Source organism: Oxyura jamaicensis, chromosome 7, assembly GCF_011077185.1.
Source record: "Oxyura jamaicensis isolate SHBP4307 breed ruddy duck chromosome 7, BPBGC_Ojam_1.0, whole genome shotgun sequence".
In the NCBI taxonomy this organism is placed as follows: domain Eukaryota; kingdom Metazoa; phylum Chordata; class Aves; order Anseriformes; family Anatidae; genus Oxyura; species Oxyura jamaicensis.
The window spans coordinates 11,039,807-11,056,661 of NC_048899.1; positions in this window are offsets into that span (position 1 = coordinate 11,039,807).

Sequence of the window (16,855 nt, forward strand, 5' to 3'; positions counted from 1 at the left end):
TGAAGTAGCTAGAATCAGCGATACCTGCTTCTAGAGCTGTTACACCCTACGTCATCTCATATGGAAGAAAAAAACCCTAATTTGATGTTAAGTAGCAGGTGAAAGCTTCTAGTCTAGTATGAAAGCATCTAGCAAAATAAACTGGATTATTTTACATCTGTTTATATCAAGCTGAAATTTGGCTTTGCTTTTCCAGAGTAAATATAGGAAAATACCCACTGTAACAGCTTTCCAAGACAGTAGATCACAAGGTTTTATTTCAATCAAGAAATAATAATAAATAATGTCATACTACATGCAAATTGACTGAACCGTATAACACCCATTTCCTTGCCAGACGTCCTCACAAAAACAAATAGCCTTTCCACAGACCCTGAAATCCAAAGTAAGAAAAGTAAAGCAATTATCCAAGGTCTACTGTCAAAACAACGACAAAAACTGGAGAACTATTAAAAGTGAATTGAGAAGGCTGTAAAAATAAAGATAATACATTCAGACGTGAGAAAACATTTTGTGTTGTGCTATCCATGAAGCAGATATCTGGGCCTTATTTATTAAACATTTGCATTATTACAATTCAAAGATATTGTTGGTTTTCCTGAGAATTGGCAAATGCTTTTATTGCTTTGTAAAATAGTATTGAATTGTACTCTATAAATCTAATCTGTATATAGATTTGTAAGGTGTTCACCCACATATTTATAAGCATATATAATTAATTTTGAGCTGTACCAATGTTCTTCTAGTGAAGAACAAATCTTGGAAAATTCAGCCAACCTAGTTTAGTTAATATAAAAATCTGTAAGTTGCAATTTAATGTGTCTAAATATCTTTGGGCTGGAAATCCCATAAGAGCTGAACTTCATGTGAGATTTCCAGTAATTCCTGATTTCAGCCATGTGGAAATATGCTATAAGCAGCTTTCCCATGCTATTTACTCTTCCAGATCAAACTAGTAAGAATGATAATAATTAGCATTTTTACTATTGTATTTTGTTGAAGTGGATGAAAAACGTGGATAAATAAACACTGAAGAATTGTCTGAAACATCTTAATATAACAACAAACAGATGATCAAACTCTTTTGAACATTAAAAGAAGCTTTGGTCTTGTTTGATTCACTTTCAGCCAAGGTTCGCTTTGACTTGTGGCTAACCTCAGCTGAATGCAGGTTGACCCATGAAGACAACCACCTGGCTAGGTGCATGTTTAGGCTTTTGATGTTCACCAGAACATTAGACAGCTCCATTTCCCAGGTAAAATTCCCATTTGTACATATATTGTAGCCATCACACTTGCTGCCAAAACTAACTAGGCAGGAACAGGAGCTGTGACAGCTCTGGTGGCTTCCTGCTTGCTTTGCCTGAGCAGGAACACCAGCAGCACTGTAAGGAGAGCCAGGCTTCTCTCTCTCTCACATCTTTGCCAGGTCCTGACCAAGGCACTCTCCATCGTGCCCATGACTTGCAAGGGACCAGCAGTCTGAGGCCAGCAGGGAAATAAACTCCTTTTTAAAATACCCTCATGCTTTATTCTTGGAGATGTATTTTCTGCTTTCATTGATATCAATCACACATAGCAAGATGCCTTTGTGGGCCCAAAATTAAAGCAAAGCATGTCTGTTATATGCTTTTTTTTTTTTTTTCCTTGAAAATTTGTTTTATATCTGAGACTTCTCAGGAAGAGAGTGAGCCATAAAAATTTTATGTGTATATTAGAATGTTAAAAGCACTGTAGTAACAAGCCCTGAGTTTTAAATAAAATATAAGTACTGAATTCTGTATTAGGAACTGTGTAGCAGAGCCTCAGAGGCTCACTCTGAAAATTAAGGATCACTAGCTCTAAACCGAAATAAAACACAGGGAGCTGGGAACACCAGAGGGACTACCAGCAGTAGCATTGCATACACAGTGAGTTCAGGTGATCATGACTGATAGACTCACCTGACACAAACTGGATTTGGAAGTTGCAAGTAACCATGCATGGGGCCAGCAGGGTGGTGGGGACACCAAGAGCCCAGAGAAACGAGAACAGGCCTGATTCAAGAGATGCTGCACAGAGGTACCTCAGAATGACCCGTCTGTCCTGGTAATGGAGCCTGCAGCAGAGCTTCCCCAGCAGACCGTAGCCACAACGTGCAAATGATAGACTGCAAGCCTGTCTGAGAGTCTAAGCTTCAGGCTTAAAGTATCACAACAATATTTATTCAGTGTTGTGTGAACATGGGTAGAAAGGAGCCAGGTTCGGTGTCCCTACCGTACATGTCTCAAAAATGAAGCTCTGCGTCCAGTGTGGGGGCAAGTGGTTTGGTCCCCTAGCCCTGAAAGGTTATCAATGTTCAGTGCTAAAGCTGCTCCTCAATCCCTTAGGCAACTCGCACCAGTGATGTATCTTAGACCTGTATCTGCACAGCACCTGGGAATTTAGCTCCCTTTTATAACCAGACTCTAAGTTGTCTAATGTAAGCACTGGTCTCTACAGTGTGATTCTCCCAGCTCACCCTTCCTCATCACTTACCTCTCTGCAAAGGAAGTGCTCAGAGGATCTAGAGGCACACTGTTCTGAGCCGATGGACTTTTATCTCCATTTTACTTCTGCTCTCTGTAACAAACACAAAGCAGAAAGATTTTAGAGTCAGGACTACCTAGAATATTGAGTGGTACACAACACTGCTTTTACTGACAGACATGATAACTGAGCCCTCTGCTAGTCAACAGACAAAGAACGACAAAATATGCTACGATAAGCAGAAAATTCACTACCCAAAAATGAGCGGAAAGAAGCAAATACTCACTACTGTGATTTCCTTCTGTTCCTTCTCTTAAAATTTTAATGACACATTCCAAATGTTTAAAACATTTACAAAAAACATGGGAGGCTATAATCTGCATACTTTTCTTTTAGGACTCTTTAACACATCTTCTTAGAAGTCCCAGAGATGTTAGCTAAGCCATTATATGTAATGAATCTTGGCATAAAAGAACAGCACAGCAGCAGCTACACATGAAATGCCGTATACAATAAATTACCTCAAATGCAAACCAAATTCCCCTTGTTTATCATGTATATAAAGCACCAGAGCTCAAGATTCCCTCCAGAAGTGCCGGACTGTGTGTAATATTACTCATAGCATAACAAGGTCTAGTTCTGTCATTGCAATTGCATCTTTCCTCAGATGATGAAGTGCAGACATGTAGAGATAGGAAGGCTGTCCAAAGAAATAAAAATATCAACAGGTTTAACAGAAAGTCTGGGGCAATGGAGTGAAGAGGTAAGTGCTCTTGGAAGTATTTCTTTAAGTCACCAAGCCTTGCTGAATCTCTTTGCTGGTGCAGCACAGCATAGCCCTACTGACATTAATGCTGAGAATATGTGCTGATTATGAATAACTCGAGGTGAGACTATAGCAGAGAGCATGCAAAACCCACCATTCTGCTTGGAAATCTATGTACATCAAAGGAAGTGCTGCTTTGTACCAGTATTCAGCTGCCTGTACTACTTTCGAGAGGGGCTCCATATCTGCACGTCTGGGACCCTGCTACACCTGACTGTGAAAACAGCCCCTTCCAGCACAGCCCTATCTTCTTCAGCTAGGCAGAAATTGTCCCACTGCAAATCTGAGGTAGGATCAAAATCTCTGGGATGGATGTCATGGGCATGCAGAAGCAGAGAGGCTGCTGGACTCCTTCCTTCAGTCCCATAGGTATGCATTTGTAGGCAGGCAATGCCACCAGGTTTCTCCATCAGAAGTTTAGCTATGGTTTGTAAATATATTTATGTACAAATACAACAGAAAACTCATCCTCAATGTGTTGCATTTCCACATCAAATATTATCAATTCCTGCATAGCTTTTTTGTAGTTTTGATTTGATTTCAGCAATCCAGATCTCTCTTTTTTTTTAAGCAATATGACTGAAAATTGTAGGTTAGGTGATCTTTCCTGTGCTTAAGTACTAGGTTATGCAGGTACAGTCAAAATCCCATCTCCTTCCCAATGTAACGTTGAGGTAGAACTTGTCCAGCTCAAGGAAGAGAGATCCCTGCACCAGAAATGATGTGAAACCAGTGTAATTTGAGAAATGTATGACTCTGCAATTATAAACTCTGCTGCCCTTAGGTGCTCAGGGTTTTAAACTTGGGGTATATGTTACACTTTTGATGACTGAAGAGTCATCCAGAGACACTGAATATGAAACCTGCCACAAGAGCAGGTGTCTCCTCTGGAAGTCAGCTCAATAGCATGAGGAAAGTCAAAGCATTTCTCTATCAGCTTCTGTAAGAGACAAAATGGTAATTAACTGAAAGGCTTTGGTGGTTTGAAATGTTGGAAGCAATTCCTAGAGAGTAAGACGTTAGTACGTAGATAGACAAAAGTTGCTGAAAGGTAAAGGGTATCAATTGCAGCTTTCTGAAACATATCACATCCACAAACAGAGCCATAAGTGGTGCATTTGCTTATAGGAAAAACAGTGAGTCGTTAATGACCGTATGTCCAGCTTCTAGTGTCTGACATCTGTTTACACACACATGTAGATGACAACCGTTTATAATTTAATTAGTCAAATTGGAGCATCTATGATATCCTTTCAGTTACTATATTTATATTTTTTTGAAAATAATTCTTTAGTACAGTCATTGCCAAGCATTAAAGCTAATCCCATGGAGTAAAAATGTGTGAATCAAAAGCAGCAGAAACACAGAAATCTTAAACAAAAAAAATCAAATATTTCCATGAGACCCATGGCACTTGGGTATTGTTACCCCTTACAGCTGAAAGATCCTGTGAGAATTTGTGCATCAGCCGTGTTAGCTTTCTGCAATAAGATTTGTACATAACAGCAAGTTTCTGGATCTTGTTAGCTCAGGGCAAAAAGTCATGCTTTGGAGCAGTTGCCCCAGCAGGAGGATAAAAGATGATGGTTGGTAATTACATCAGTTTTGCACTGTTGAGCAGATGTTCTTGCAGATAGATTTTGGCTGGCATTTACAGAACATCACTAGTGAATCTCATGATAGCATTGGAGGAATGCTGCTACAAGTGGATGGAGCTGCATGCTTGTAATATATAGTTTACAAACAGAAGAAATAAATGAAAAGAAGAAACAAGAGGAAAGTGTACCAGGAGCGAGAATATTTCAAAAGCTATTTTTTGTTGTTTTGTTTTGAATTTAAAAAAAAAAAAGTTAGATTTAATCTTGATTAACCTCAACATGGGCCCAGGAGATTTATTTAAACCTTAGCTTAAAAAAGAAATTAAGCAATATGTGGTACCCATTTTCAATATCCAGAGAGGACACAGTGGCCTGTATAGGGCCATAATTAGAAAAATGGAAGGAGATTCAGGGTTGGAAAGGCAGTAAAGTAATACAAACTAAGAAAGTTCCCTACCTGCATATGACTAGCAGCAGTTTGAAATAAATAGAGCAGTAATCAGAAATACAAGTTAAAATTTGCTGGTAACGTAACCCAGATCAAAAAAGCATAATTTTGGCTCAAGGTCTCAGTCTCAATCCTTTGCTCAACCTCCAGATAGGCTTCTGGATAGGATCTTTTTTAGGTGTTATGCTCAACCTAAAAGGCAGAAAATATGCCATAGTCTAGGAAATTCTATGTATTTCTACCAAAATGAGCTCTTCAAGACTGAACACGTTTTAAAATCAGCCACTTCAATCTATTACTTTCTACAAATGTTGAAAGATGAAAACATATCACAACTGCAGCCAGACTTCTGATCTGACCATACTTTGGGCTGTCAGCATGTCTGTTAATGGAAGGATTTATTGACAAGAAGTGTTTTAAAAACAGGGCATTTACAATTAGATTAGAATCCATTCCCCTTCATTTTACCTATCCGCAGGAATGCTGACTTTCAAAATCCTCTTGTTCTTCTGCTGGCTGGCCGATGCTAAAAAAAGCTACAAACTTGTCCCTATTGGCAGGTGCCAGTTTGCAGAATCAGACCCATGCTCCCCGCTCACCCCTTCCCCAAACAAGGAACCAGGCTCTGCACAAAGTGTCAGGCAAAGTTGCCTGCACAGTGCCAAGGATGTCTGAAGTAATAAAAGAGACTAGGTTGCTACCATATGCTTTGCTTTTAGATCTTGGTTCCAAGAGGGAAATTCAGTCAAATAGCCAAATTATAATAAATTGTACAGATTTCTTAAGACATTTAGGGCTAGCATATGCTTTGACTCCACCTAAGGGTGGTGTTATACTCACACCAAGACTCAGTATTTCAAAGTGAAGCCGCTGGTGTTACTGTCATGACAAAGAGCTGGATAAGAGGAAGTGTGGAGCAAGGTTGTACTGATAGACAGTATCATGAATGGGTATAGACAAATCTGCACTCAGTTGCATATAAAAACTTGAATTTTTAAAAGTAGGTATAAAACAAAAAAACAATACTTATCATTTTCTACTCTCCTACTAAGGAGGGGGTTGCCCAAGGGCCCACAAAGAGACTATGCTGATGCAGAGGGCTCAAGAAGAAGAAAGCAAGCAGCCCATTAGCAGCCCTGAGCTGATACCACCAAATCAAATGGCCATTGCCACCACGTATGCATGACACCACCTTCCCTCTGACTCTCTGAGGGATGCAGGTATCTCCTGTGGCACTTGGCTGTCTACAGTTTTAGTGTTCATCTCAAGACAGCAGGAAGGGTAGGGTGTGCCGTCTTGCTGTGAAATACTTCTCGTGGATTTCTGAACATAGCCTTGGAGAAAAACGATTTTTAGTATCACTGCCCACAATGAATACTTGACCAAGCAGCTGGAAGAACCCAGAAAACATTTGCTCTCAAGTTTATACCCTCGTAGTAAACACTTTTTTCTATCATGTTGGACTCCTCCATGTAGGACATAGTTTGGTCATTCTTAACAGCAGAGTATAGTTATCCTTAGCACGTGTGAGACAAAAAGGAATGTAGCACTGTGATTTCTTCATGGTCTCTCCTATTCCCAGGCAATATAAATTAATTTTCTCTCTCTTATTTTCAACACTCTTCAATCACATCGAGAGAAAATCTAGAATTGATATTGGTTTGGTTTTCCTATAAACCTACAGCCCAAAAGGGGGGCAACAGTCTGGGGGTAAGTAATACTTTGGATACTGTACTGAAAGGTACCCCCAAAGGAAACTAGAGGGTAGAGAACCAAAAAGAGGAGGACAAAGAGGAGGCTGAAGATAGCTTGCTTTGAAAAGATAAAATGGTATCACCTTGGTTACAATGAGATCCACAGAAACATCATCTGTGTTCATGACCTTTTTTGAAGAAACAGTGCTTGATATACCATACCATCGCCTATATTTGTAATAAATCAAATGACAGAAAAACAAATGTCACTTATTAGAACACTGAGGTTTACTGTTCAAGTGATTAACTGAGAATCATTTGTATGATTAAATGCTGGAAAATAATTTGCTTTCACTGTGAACCTATAGCATAGATCTCATTACACAGAAGTGCTGCATATTAGTTGAAGCAAATTAACATTCAAAGACTTTCTGGAGTGGCTGCTAATCACAGGCTGTTAATTACTGTCATTATATTCAACTGCTGAGGAGACTAACCACGGAATCATTCTCATGATCTTGGTATTTGAAAGTGATCTTCACCAATAAAAACACGTCAGACATACAGAAATTGCAAATTGCTGAATTTGCTGACGCAGTTGAAAATTCCGCTGACTATAAGTACCCGTCTAGTGATAGATGCATTCTTGACACAGTTTCAGTGTTTGGACTTAGGAAATAATGAGTATCAATGTCCTAGCAAGGGAATATGCAAAGATGAAGGAGCCCTTTGTATTCTTAATTAAGGAAAGTAGTAGCAGAGCTCGTTCGCAGATAAGTGACTGTACATAATAATCATGTATTTATGTGAGGGACTGTTATACTATATTACTATAGTGGCAATTAGATTTTCACAAAGCAGTTTTAATAAAAGGCATACTTACATAATAAATAAACAACTAATTTCCATGGCAGATTAATTACACACTTATAGCTTAAAATAGTCACCACTCGAAGTGAAAACTAGAGGCAGATTTTTACAAATGCAAATGTACAACTGCATGCGTACAAGTGAACACATTCTTTACTGGTAAATCAGGGACGTACATACATGAATTTCAGGAAAGATGCCTCTGTAAAAAGCAGGCTTATTTATGATTTCCGTGAAAGAAAGATCCAGCCTTGCTTTGACTGAGGGACTTAGCAGACCAACTTAGAAACAGTCTCACCAAGAGAGAGAAGAGGGCTCTGTTGAAAGTGTCAGGCCCCTGCTTACAGACCTGTAACCTGAAGATGTGAGACCTTTCCCATGGGGTGGGTCTTCTCCAGCATCTTTTCTTAGCTTGGTCCTCAACAGACCAAGCTAAGAGCCTTACAACATAGAAACCAGGGAGGGGTTAGTCCTATTGCTTTGTACGTGACATTAACATGTTTTCCGTGATACATAATTTGCCTACAGAATTTAGAATATATTGTTTATATATTTTTTTACAACCAAATGTTGCTCAAAACACTGCTATTCCACAGCAAAGCCGTAACACTTAATATTTCTTAACAAAGCTATGGTTTAACTCTTTTTCAGTTTGTGAGTTATCTGTAAACAAACAACCATCTTCTGGAGTGACCTGCAACATAGAGAAATAGCTCTTGATTAGCTGTGTGTTCACAAAATAATTTGTTTTAACTGCTCTGTATCCCACTCAATAGCATTCTGTAGAAGCCAACAGGCTTTTCTGGACAGAAGAAAGGCTACTGCTGTTTTGAACATGATGTCCTAGAGAACTCACTGAGAGAGTTCTGTGTGCTACAAATGTTTGGGAATTCAAAAACTCAATTGCATTTCAGAGAAATGCGGTCTGGTTTTGGATGTTATCAGCAACCTTCACAGGATGGGGTGCATTGGGAACAAAGGGTTATGAAAATGCATGCCAAGCAGCCTATCAGTAAGTCCTTCAAAGTAAATGAATGTTCTGTACTGTCCATGCCCTGCTGATGGACAAATACAGGTTACAATCCAAATTCTGCCCTTGGATGTTTACATTCAGCTCCTGTTGTGCCTTAATTAAATAAACACCATTTATTTTTAATTAAAGCAAATGAAATAACTTTGGGTAACATGTTCAGTTTGGCCTGTAGAGATGACACTATTTATATTGTCAAAATAAAGTCATTAAAATAAAAAAAAAAAAAGGAGAGAATAAAAGATAGATATAGGCACTTTTTTTTTTTTTTTTTTTTTTTTCCTCCCCCAAATGCCTTACAAACTGAGGATTAGCTGTGACTCCTTAGTTCATACCGAGGTCAATGAATAGACAGTATATATTAAGTACATGTTGAGAACATGGATTTATTATTTTTTAATGAAATGACACTACATCAAGTGAAGAGCTAAATTCAGATTTCCTAAGGAAGCCCGAGATACCTGTCCTTAGAAAATATGTAAAAATGACAACATCCATCCATTGTAATTATTTCTGGGCTTACACCATAGCCACAGCATTGCCTTTATTAAATAATTAAGGAAAATGCTCTGAAAAGTAATTTGCTTTTTTTTTTTTCCCCTTAGGCCCAGTAAATCACTAGTAAGAGATTAAAAATATTGATTGCATCCTCAGACAAGAAAGCAGTAGTTTTAACCAACATTTTCCAGTTCTCAGGCAGCTGTCTATCAAGACAATGTCTATTTTTCCTAATATTTAAACTTCTTTTGCACAAATAAAATACATTTTTATATTTAATCCATATAGAGTAGTATTATTAATATTAAAAATAATAGCAATATAAAATGGCATTTTTCAATAATACTAAATAAATTAGTATTATTTATTCTGTACTTGCGCTTCTGATTTCTTTGTCATAAGAGTAACTATATCATTTATCAAGAGAGACAGTACTCAAGAAATTTAATTGTGTTTTCTCTGTTCTTAGTGTTTCCCTTCATTTCTTATTTTTGACAGATATAAGATCAAAACACATTAATTAATGTTTTTAGTGGGCTCACGTGATTTGGACTATCTACTGAGATTTTTCTGCTACTGCAGAATCTGGCATTCAGGCACATGAGCTGTCCTGGCTGTATTTTTCAGTGCTAGGTGTCTGCAGCTCTTCCCCGTCTCACTCCTTGAGATGTGCATTACCTTCAGTCCCACTCACTGATGTATCTGCTATTTGCTCCTGAGCATCCAACTCATGTTTCAGGCCAGGCTCTGCACCTGGAGACATAAGTGAGCCATCCTCTTCCTAACTGCCTTTGGCCAAACCAAAGGAGTGGCACTGGGCATCTGCACATAATCACCACGAGCCAGTCTCATCAAAATGCCCCACTGCTCCTCAGCATACTCAGACGAGGCGTAAATTGAATCCTAGCCATTTCACACAACTAAAACAGGCTGTAAATTTTGACAGCCTGCAGTGTAGGGCACATGCTCCAGACATGGCCAAGAGGAAGGATTTCCTGGCTTAGCAATCACAGCAATGAAAACGCAGCTTTCTCTGGAGGGATTTACACCCCTGAAGGAGGTTGAGACCTGTGACTTTCTTTCACCACAGTAGATGAAGCAGAAACATTTTGAACAAAGAAAGGGCTTCAATGTCTCACAAGAAGCATTGGTAGCTACATGAGAAACCTTTGAAGATTAACAAGAATTTTACCAAGGAGAGAAAATTTCCAAATCTGTGTAGGAACAGTGAAAACACACTCATATCACCACCTGAAATTCATTAGGACAAGAGACCCAATTGTCCAGCATCCTGAACAAGTCAGCCCCTGTGCTCCTAGCTTTCTAAAATTCAGCTGGTACCCAGCTTCTTGTCCTGTGCTATGCGAGGCCTCATCCTTGCTGAAGTTTAGCAAGGGCAATAACTTTTATTTTAAAACTACTGTGGTGAAGGCATGCTCCATCAGGCCAGCGTGTGATAAAGCTCAACCTGGTCACCCTAGCATGTGACATTTAGAAGAAAGTAATTTTGCTGTCCTTTTGATCCACCCTCCATTTGAATGGAAATTTTGTCCAGTTATCTTACTTTTAAATATTATTGTGTATTCTATTATTTTAACATACAAATTCGGGAAATTTAATTTTAAACACCAAATAGTGTATTATTCAAATACCCAGCAGCTTAACTGTACATTAAAATGAAAGGTCTCAAGCTTTTGGAAAGCACAGAACATGAAATATATTTGCATGCGTTAAAGGGTTTCTTGATCTTGTTGGAGTCTCCACTGGAGTAGTCTCCTCACAGAGTTCAAGCAATTAAACACTATTTCTCTCTCCATAACAGTAAGTTATATGTCCTTTTGGTTAAACGTGATTTTTGTGTGATGTAGTTATCCAGATTGTTCTCAGCAATAAATCTGCTCCTGCATAATTGATTAAATAACCCTTTGCTAGTTCATGTTGGTAAAATACATTCGTTCTTTTCCTAAGTGTAGATGACCTTGGAGGATGCAAGCCAGGAGGAGGGTTACAACGTGACAGCTGAACATGCATACAGAAGGGATCTACCCGGTGTAATCCTTGCACTGCGAGCAAAATCCTGCCTGGAAACCATGGAGATCCTGCCCAGGAAAGGCTTTCAGCAAGGACCCTGAACAGAGTGGTTCGGGGACTACAGAGCAGGTGGTCAGACACAAACACGCACAAAATGCTTCGGTCAGCTCAGGGCACTTTCTGAACATACAAATCAATGACAATTAAAGTGGATTATGAAAAAGCAATAACAGATAGTTAAGTCTTTATGTGATTTAAACAAGCTAAAGATGCAGGGCCAGATTCTTTGTGTATACTCAAGGGTTAGAGACGATAGCTCTAATGAGGCATATTCTTTTTTTCTTTTTTCCTAGAGATCTTTGAATCTGTTCATGATGGAAGGTTACTGTAATGACTGAGAGGGGGTTTAGGCTATTGAGACTCCTTTGTTCCTGCAGATGCAACTGTCCATGCTGAGACAAGACACATTGTCGTAGCAACTCTTCTGATTTTTTTAGGATACTTTGGGTTAGATTTAATGTGCCCTTGTTTAGCCTTTTCTGAAAATCACCTTAGAAGAATCTGAAAGCTACAAGCATTGCCTGAAGGTACAAAGTAGGTTAGGACAGATATCCACTTAAGTCAGTACTTTCTCTCCAACAGCTCTCATTCATTAGGAAAAGAGTATAAGATACATGCAGAATCATTTTTCTTCAGATATATTAACCTACTTCCTAGTAACCAGCTGGTTATGGACTTGCTGTATTGAATATTTTTCTGGATCACTGCATTTAATATCTACCAAATTGCTCAAATATCTATGAATTTGTCTAATCATTTTTAAAACTCATTTATAATTTTGGCCTCCAGGATATACCGTGGTGATGAATTCTTCAGGACCTTTGCTATTTGTACTTGACAGTGCTCAGCCAGTCCAAAGAATCTGACCCCCTGACTTGAAGTGAACTTGCTGGAAATCAAACCACAAGAACAGAGAACAGTAACAGCCGTAGTGAACCTATCATACAACAGGAATGTATTTAAAGGAGGTAATTTTGCATAAAGAGCTAAAAATAACCAGGCAGTTTGCAAATGGTTTCCAGTGGAAGAATTATACGTACACTTTAAGGAAGTAAGAGAAGTGAGTTTTCACATTTATGAATGGATACGACTGTGCAAAGCCACATATAAAAGCAAATAAAGTTAAAGGTTCCCTGCTGCAACACAGCAAAATTAGTGAAGTGCTTTCAGCACAGAAATAATGAACATGCTGAGGGCTCTTGGCCGCAGGGAAAATTCTGGTTCTGGAGGTCTGCACATGCTGCAAACGCCTGAAGAATATCACAGGGAAAATGAATTGCAATTAACCAGCTAGCGATTATTTTAAAGCAAAAAAAGGTCTGAGCAATTCCATAAAGATACTGAAAGTAAGCTTGAGAGTGACAGGGTAGGCAACAAGAGATCACTACAAGATGTTAAAAAGAGCTTTACAATAAATCAAATCTTCAACTGGATATTTGGACTCAATGTTTTTCTAAGCAAACTCTGGAAATTTAAATAGTAGAAATAACCTACAAATCAAATAGATGTAAGGGGGAGGGGTGTTAGTGCTGCCTATTCCAGTCAATAACTACTCCCTCTTATCAGTGATCAGATTATTTAGCAATGCAAATGGTGACATTAAGGAACCAACACAACCGGAGGGATGCGGAGATGGCTAACAGCAATGTTGCTTTCCACTGGAACATACAATTGCAAACCTGAGAACGCATCAGGCCACAAAATGAAAACTGGATCTGAGGTTTTCCTGTGTGTAGTTCAAGAATTTAATCACTGAGGCAAAAACTTACAAAAGAATCAATGTTATATCAAAAGAAAGCGAGCAATGCATTATAGATTAGGAATCAGAGTTACATACACTGTAGCTCAGTACAGAACTGCCGAAAATCGACGCCAAGAGAACTCAGAAATCAAATGAGAGTACACAGGCTCAAGCAAGCACACTCTTTTATTACAGTGTACCTGATTACTCTGAATATTTTCTATAAACAAGACTGTATAGAAGCTGGCAATCTACTACAGTACCACAACAAAAAATATTCCATTTATGAATATGAGAGGAAGACCTTCGTTACTCAGAAAGGAGCACAGGCTCCTAAATCAGCCAAGCTTCCGAGTTAAGTAACAGTGGGACTGAACTGCAGCTGCAGCAGCAGCTAGGAATGGTAGGAGATAAAAAGGTCAAAGCAGGGGACAAAGGCAAATGTAAGTTTAGAGGATGCAGCAACAGTTTGTCAACATCTCTGTCAACTTCTCAAGATGCAATTCTTCATCTTCATAATGAGAAGCAACCTCAACACATGGCATTTTCTCTGTGGTGGGCTCACTCGTTCTCCCCAAATACTTCAATGACCCTTAGTTTGTCATTGGAAAGCTACCAATCTGTCAGTCACAACCTCTGATGTCTCACCAGTAATTCTTCCTCTCGCTTTCCAAAAGCAATTGCTGCATTCACACCACTTGCAGCAAATCAATCTCTGCTCTGTGAGACTCACCAACTGCTTTAAGCGCCCCCCAGCCCAGCTCCTCCTCCCATGCCACCCCTCTGCTCCCTGGTGACAACATTCAGGGGTTCCTGCCAGTGCTGCTTTGCCCTTGGGCTCTGGAGCTTAACAAAGCTTTCCAGGAGCTACAATTCTCTCTTCCATCCACTGTGATCCAAATGATACAAAGGAACACCTGAACTACTTCAAAACCCAGGTGAAGAATGACATTTCAAAGAATATTGGCAGGTATTTGTACGACAGATATCTTACAGTTGCTCAGAAATCTTCTTCACCACTGTGCAGTATAATAATAGCATCTTTATGTAGTTATTGGAAGCAATTCCATATGGTTTTGCTGCCTGCCCAGGCTGTCCGAACACGAGCTGGCCTCCTCCTTGCTCCCTTCCATGGTCTGTGGTCACCTCAGACAGGGAGGGGAAACTGTCTCACCTCATTCTGCCTGAAGTTTTCCTGTCATTTTCATTTATCTTTGCAAACCAACGTGCTAGACAAAGTAGCAGTCCCCACCCACCTGCGCAGGAGCTTAACCCAACAGACAGATGTCAGTCTGTGGCTGCCTAATGGGAAGGGGAACCGAGATCACATGCTGGAGGAAGCCTGCCCACAGCCACACAGGTGGCAGTGGCACAGCAAAGCCACAGCTCCAGACATAGCCCGCAGGTGTTCCCCAGGATGTTAAAGTGCAGCCCGGGGCTTGTTTCCTTTCAGCTCTCCAGCACAAGGACATGCATGAGGCGAGAGCAACAGGAACTTACAGGGGAGCTCTCTAGCTCCTTGCTAATCCTGATGCACGTTTAGAGCAAACAACATGCTCACCGTGTATGCAAACTCTACAAAACATACGACTTGTAACTTCAGTTCAACAAACAATACAAATACCCTTTCTTAAAAGAGGTCACAGTGCATTCAGCAAGATTATCTCTGTCTTTGTTTTTTGCCTAACTTTTTGCCTCACTCTCCTTTTGCCTCACTAATTCTGATGAAGGTGTGTGCGTAGTGCATTTCAGGCATTGTCCTACGAGAGAAGAAAATGTTACAAAGGTGTGCTCCCTCCAAAATCAAAGATGTGAGAAAGCCCTGTTCTGCTTTGAGCTATGGGCACACAGCGCTGAGTGGGTAAATGTTTTCTGGTCAGGGCAGTATTTTTCCCGTGGCTGTGTGCTGCCGGAGTGTTTATCTTTGCTCGAGTTGCCTGGCTATTGCTAAGCTACTTGAAATGATTCATGGGTCTGACAGATGTCTGGTACAGCTGGATATGTCCTTGATTATCCCAAAAGTCTGGACAACGCTGTCATTCACCATTGCCCAAATTATCTCTGTATTGACTGCAGAAGCCTCTGTGACAGTACTGTAATGGCTAATTACCCAGGATACCTTTGATACTTGCTTTACAATGGTTTAGAAGAGTTTTTTTTTTTTTTTTTTTTTTTTTTTTTTTTTTAAATGGAAAGAAAGAGAGAAAGTATTGGAGTAAAATTGTGTCAGTGAAAAGTTATACCTTACCTGTTCCAAAACAACATATGCTTTAACCTACATTAGAATATGCTGTGTAGGCAAAAGAAACCCAAGCTTTCCTTTTAAAAAGGACAGATTTCCAGCAAAATGGGTAAAGAGGAAAATGTAAAGAATCCTGACAATGATAAACCATGGACAATAGAAGGAGCTATTAGCCAGGAGAGAATTGTATGTACAACATTCTTGGAGAAAAAAAAGAAAAAGAAAAAGATGATGAGCAGCCATTTGCCTGCTTTACACGTTGCAGGAAAAAGAACTTGTTCTGCTTAGCAGATAACAAAGAGCAGCATGGGCAGTGATGTTTAATATGTATATGTCTATATCATATAACCACCTATAAGTAGGTTTGAAAGCAGAAATCTCCTTTTTCTCACATTATCAATTAGTGTTTTTTGAAAAATACATTTTCTGCAAGGTAGAAATACATTAAGAAAAGTTGTGAAGGAAGATAGGATACAAAAATCTCATTTCAATAAAGATGAGGTGTTCCCAAGAGAGCAGATGAGAATAATTAAGCCTGTTACAAGGAGCACATTAGTTCGCCACATCCTGCCCAAGACCACCGGAGTGCCACTCTCATCCTAATTGCAAGACTTGCAAAGCTATTCTGTACTATCCAGGACTTTTCTTGCATGCCAGAAAGCAGCCTTCCCATCCTACCTAACACGTGAGGCCATATTACTGACTAACTGCTATTCAGGCCAACTCAGACATTTTTCATGGTGTTAAATGAAATGTCAGAAGTTTACAAGAGAAGTGCCATGTGACCCAGCTCACATGGAGGGGCTGCAGAAAGAGGGACTTGGTGCGCTGGCTGCCCGGCTAGGGGTAAGCTGGGCTTGCTCAGCAGGCAGACAAGCTCTTAATGACAACACCACTGGAAAATTACAGCAAATCTCTCATTTCTACTGTTTCTCTCTCTTTCTCTCTCCATGACTTAGCCTAGGTCCAGCCTGGAAAAGCAGGTCACCCGTTTCTCCCTGAGTTTCACATAATTCAGAAATTATCCAAGAACCACAATGGCTGCTGCTCCCAATGAAGTCACTGATGAAAGTCTCAGTGAATTTAGCACAGGAAGGATTTACTAAAACCTTCCAGTTCAGCCCTATGTGCCAGGCACACTGAACAGGAAGGTGCCACCCCAGTACTTTCTGCAGTGGGGAACAGTTAATTCAGTCCAGATACCAAACTAGGATTTGGTGACTTCCATGCATCTGCTTGATATTGCCTTAGTGATATCAGTACAGAAAAAAAAGGAACCTCAGTGCATTAAATACACAGCACATGTTGT